Source organism: Oncorhynchus nerka, linkage group LG12, assembly GCF_034236695.1.
Source record: "Oncorhynchus nerka isolate Pitt River linkage group LG12, Oner_Uvic_2.0, whole genome shotgun sequence".
NCBI lineage: Eukaryota > Metazoa > Chordata > Actinopteri > Salmoniformes > Salmonidae > Oncorhynchus > Oncorhynchus nerka.
Window position 1 is genome coordinate 53752812 of NC_088407.1, and position 5420 is coordinate 53758231.

The 5420-nt window shown below is 41.2% G+C and overlaps 1 long non-coding RNA gene across 1 annotated transcript; it reads left to right on the forward strand.

Annotated features, from left to right (window-relative positions):
• The first annotated feature begins 370 nt into the window (after positions 1–370).
• Positions 371–1856, forward strand: LOC135574183 (uncharacterized). The gene is made up of 2 exons (XR_010465210.1): positions 371–494; positions 1123–1856. It is a non-coding gene; the product is annotated as an uncharacterized LOC135574183 (long non-coding RNA).
• Positions 1857–5420: the final 3564 nt, after the last annotated feature.

The following is a 5420-nucleotide window of genomic DNA, read 5'->3' on the forward strand; positions in this document are numbered from 1 at the left end:
AGGAGTAGTATTGTAGATGTCCCCATCATGCTCATTGAGGTCCACCTTCTCTGAGGAAGGTTTAGAGAAAAATAGTCTCGAACTTCAAATGATTTGCCTGTGAATTTGCCTAATATTCACTGACATTATATAAAGAAAGACAATAATTAAAAACACAAAGGATATTTGTATTGCTGATAGTCACCCCCTAAGATGATATATATAGGAAGAGGTCTCGGCCCTTTGGTTTATGGGAGGTTTCTGATAAACTGTAGGTTTCTATTTGAGGGGTAGGCCAGACAGTTGGTTTTGGGGATGTGCCCTTTTGACCTGACGTCACACTCTATAGGGGTATAAATTCCCCTGGATTTGTCCTCTTGTCATTCGCGGTGAGAAAAGACAGGACAGTCACACTACGCGTAATTGAGGTTGAGAAAAAAAACAATAACAAAATGACTAAAATTGTGATGGCTTATATTGGATTCCTTCTCCTTGCCATTCAGTTTTCATCACACGTAAGAACTTTTTTAAGATGACTTACTCTTTAACATGTTTGTTTCGGTTGAACAAAATATTTAATAAGGCTATCCATTCTGTAGAGTAAAGGCATTTCAACAGTACAGCTGCAACATTCAATATGGATTATTGTTAAAACATAAATGAATCAGTGTAGGATTTATTTAGACTATCGACGGGTGTTCTCATTGACAAGCTAATGATGGCGCGTATAATTGGTATCTGCTGTTTTCTGTCTGACTGGCCAAATCTAGCGTGCGAGCGCAATATGAAACGGTGACGCCTCCCATCAAATACTGAATCCTTACTATAGTTACTTCAAGATGCATAGGCCAATAACTTGAGAGCGACGGTATCTTTCTGCTGCGCAATTCAAATGCAGGGTATTGGCAGTTAACATTCCCACAAGATGATGGCACTTATGACATGTCTCAAGTTTTGTAAGGCGCATGGCAATATGTTCTCCGAACATAATGCACATGTTTTTGCCGCTTGGAATTAGTCGGAAGGTATGTAGGCCTATTGAGAATTGTCCTGATTCGTCAATTGCTTATGCTTGACTTGTTTGTAACATGTGAAGTTCTTCGCCAATCCTCAATGACGCGACCCTCTGCTCTCCTGTTTTAGGTCCACGCGCAAAACACTACCACACAGTCCACTGCCATGACTGTTCCGATCAAAGCTGGCGACGTGAGTTCTAACATGACCAAGATGCCCGATGTCACTACCAAGAACATCACCATTCCCAAAGGAGCCAGTGCGTCCTTGCAGTCCAGCCCCGTCACGCTCCTCATCCACATTGCGGTGGTGGGTTCGCTCATACAGGGCCGTTTCTAGAGTACTCATGTGCATTGAACACACAGCCAGGATTAACATCGGCGGCCTAGCTGGGCAAACTGTTTCACAAACCAATCTTTAAAAATTATTTGAGGACCGTCATGTACGCAAATTGGGAAGTACCGGACGAGAACACCGTTCTACTTCACGCATGGGAATTCATATTTGCGCTCAAACCAGTAGGCCTACCCATTCCGTGGACACTGGCCCCAAGCACATATGTCCTAACGTGTCGTCCACTCTGTGGAGGCAGGCTATGAGGATGTACGAAACTCCTTACTTTTCTGGTTCCTGTGTACAGACGACAGGGGTCGTTAGTGATTGTTGATGCTAACACATCCATTTATCTGACCTGTTGCATGTGTCCATACAGTGGTATTTCTATTCCTGCAAAGGATACTTTGTCAGAGGGTTGATGTACACTTGTGATTTTAGTGTAGTATAACGTTTATTGTAAAAACATCATGATATAACTGTTGCAGCCTAATATGCTCATAGATTGTTCAATAAAGTTTTGACATGTACTTGTGTCAATGTATGTTTCCACTTTCTCATAGGCTACAATAAAATTTGAAATTAACATAGCCCTTAGTATTGTAAAGCTTAGCCTAGCTGCCCAGTAATACTTATTCCACTTCCTCTAGTGCTAAATGATTACCTAAAACACATTTTAAAATATAAGGTGTAGTGTCCCAATATTTCATTACGCATCCTTGACTAGGCTACTAAACTTTAAACGGTCTTCGCAGATGACCTTTTTTTTGCCTCAGTTTCGCACACATTGATGGGCTTTTACAACAATACATTTGTAGAATTATATCTTTTTATTCACATTGTAAAAGTCAACCATGTTCGTGTCGCGTCACGCTGTGCTTGAACCTTTTCTGCTGTCACTAATTGGTGTTTCACTGTGGGGGTGCTGTGTTTTGTACGGTGTTTCACATCCGCTAATTATAGTCTAATTCTCCACTACTCAAATCTGGCGTTGGAAGAATTGTATTTTGATAAAGTAACAGCATCAATCTAACATTGTTGCAAACAGCTGCTGTTTTGACCACTACCTCAAGTTAGACAAAGTTACAGGGTATGTAATTGTCTACTTTGTCTGTTCACTGACTCAACATATTGACCATGGAACTTGCAGTACAGCTGTTTGAGTAACTGTATTACCACATCTTCCAACTTTTCCTGAACAACTGCGGTTTTGACCACTAACGCATCAAGTTAGACATTTTCAAAGATATTAAACATTCCCATGCTTTTCAAATCTGGATTTGGAATCATATGTACCAATCTCTAGCAGGTGCCGTTTTAGTAACCCATTTCCTGTTATCTTCAAACACCTGTCATTGAGATTCCAAAATGGAACCGTTGCTAGGATACTAATCAGATGCCATTTTAAACCAAGTATCTTTCCACCTATTTAAGCATTCACCTTGCGCTAGCTGTCTGACTGGTGGTTCATACTAAATATGCTTCTCTGCATCTCTGGTCAAATATTGAGAATGTGACTCTTAGAACATTTAATTACTTGCTCTCTTTAGTCTAGCAACCTTGCCAGCAGGCACACCAACTAAAATAGTTAGACAAGCTCTAACTTGATAGCCTAAAATGGCTTGGTAGCTAGTTGAGGTATTGTATTAGGATCCCCATTATCTGTTGCAGAAGCCTACACATCAATACATACAAACAAACTATCTAGGTCAAATAGGGGAGAGGCATTGTTATGAAGTGTTAATCTGTTTTTTTTTAAACCATGTTTGTTCATTTGAACAATGAGATGAAACTGAGTTCCATGCAATAATGGCTCTATATTATACTGTACACTTGAATTTCTTCTAAATTTGGGGACAGTGAAAATACCCCTGGAGTCATGTTTGGTTGGGTAAGTGTGTGTCAGAGCTGTATGTAAGTTGACTATACAAACTATTTGGAATTTTCAACACAATGTTTCTTATAAAAATAAGGCAGTCAGTCTCAAGTCTTATCCAAGAGAGACTGGCATGCATAGTATTTATATCAGCTCTCTGATTACAATGAAGAGCAAGACGTACCGCTCAGTTCTGGGCCAGCTGCAGCTTAACTTGGTCTTTCCTTGAAGCACTCGACGACACGACTGGACAATAATCAAGATGAGACAAAACTAGAACCTGCAGGACTTGCTTTTGGGAGTGTGGTGTCAAAGAAGCAGAGCATCTCTTTATTACGGACAGACCTCTCCCCATCTTTACAACCATTGAATCTATATGTTTTGACCATGACAATCTAAGGTAAGTAATTTAGTCTCAACTTGTTCAACAGGTACACCATTCTGTCACGACTTCCGCCGAAGTCGGTCCCTCTCGTTGTTCGGGCGGTGTTCGGAGGTCGACGTCACCGACCTTCTAGCCATCGCTGATCCATTTTTCATTGGTCTTGTCTTCCTTCACACCTGGTTCCAATTCCATCAATTACATGTGTATTTAATCCTCTGTTTCCCCTCATGTCCTTGTCGGTGATTGTTTGATTGTATGTTATGTGCAGGTGTGCGACGGGTTTTGTACCCACTTTAATTATGTATATTTTGGTTTTCTGAGTTTTGTGAGCACTTATTAAACGTTTATACCAAGTTTGTTCTCCTGCGTCTGACTTCCCTGCCACCAGCACGCACCCATTACACATTCATTACCAGATTCAGCTGGGGTCTAGAACTTAGGGAATTATTTATACCAAATACAATGCTCTTAGAGATGTTCAGCGCCAGTTAATTATTGGCCACCCATTCCTAAACAGACTGCAACTCTTAAGGGTTTCATTTGACTTCAATAGCTGTGGTTGCTGATGTGTATATAGTGGAATTGTTTACATTTATTTAACCTTTATTTAACTAGGCAAGTCAGTTAAGAACTGAATCATCAGCATACATGGACACATATGCTTTGTTTAATGCCAGTGGCAGGTCATTAGTAACCGGCAGCTAAAATCAAATCAAACGCTGTGTGTGACACTCTACTGTAAGGCGTCTAGGTGTAGCAGGTAAGGCGGAGTCAGGCGCAGCACACAGAGATGAGTATTAAACGTAACTTTACTCAAAACAACGAATATCCCAAGAAGGAAAAATAAACAAGCTCACAAATGAGACCAACTTACAATGAACAAACACACACAAAACCATGGGGGAACTAGAGGGTAAAATAAGGAACATAATTATGGGAAGAGAAACCAGGTGTGTACAATGAAGACAAAACAAATGGAAAATGAAAAGTGGATCGGTGGCGGCTAGAAAACCGGTGACGTCGACTGCCGAATGCCGCCCGAACAAGGAGAGGGACCAACTTTGGCGGAAGTTGTGACATTACACTCCCTCTCCTCCTCCACTGACGATACTGCACACACTAGTCTATCCAATGGCCTGCCTAGCATTTCTTTGCTCAGTGCAACTTGGAAATAATCACTTACTAGGGAGAATAGGGGGGTCCAGTTAGTGTGCCCCTCCACAATAATTCTGATGAATTATGATAAAACGTGGACTTAAAAATTAAGTTTAGTAATTATTTTAACATAAACAGGACAAATCTGAGTGGGCACATGCCATTGTGCCCCCTATGGGCATGACGCCACTGTCCATGCTAGACGCTGGGAGGATTCTATCCTCCCGGTCAAGGACAGAGGACAGAGTCAAGGAGAAGGTGGCATAGCCGCGGGAAGTAGTTTTTAGCAGGGGGTGCTGACTGAAAAAAATGTTCACCTTTATAATAAAGGACTGCATGCATGATGCATCTATGCAGGCTAACAAAATCCAATTCCTCATGTGATGAGTAGCTTAAGCATGGGACAAGATTCGGTAGCAGTATCACTGCAGTCTAAATGCATGGAGAGCTGAGGGCAAGAGAATGCCATGTTCCTTACTTGATATTATTCCCATTCCCTTTTCTCCAAGTTTAGAATAGTAAATTCATAGAAAATCGAAGTGAGACTATTGCGAGCACTGGGGAGAGAAGAGAAAAGAGAGAGAGGGGGGAGAGAGGAGGGTGAGAAAGAGACCTGACTCAACTCAAACCCCCATAACTGAATAGATAAGAGCATAAATATCTATGCATAGTCACTTT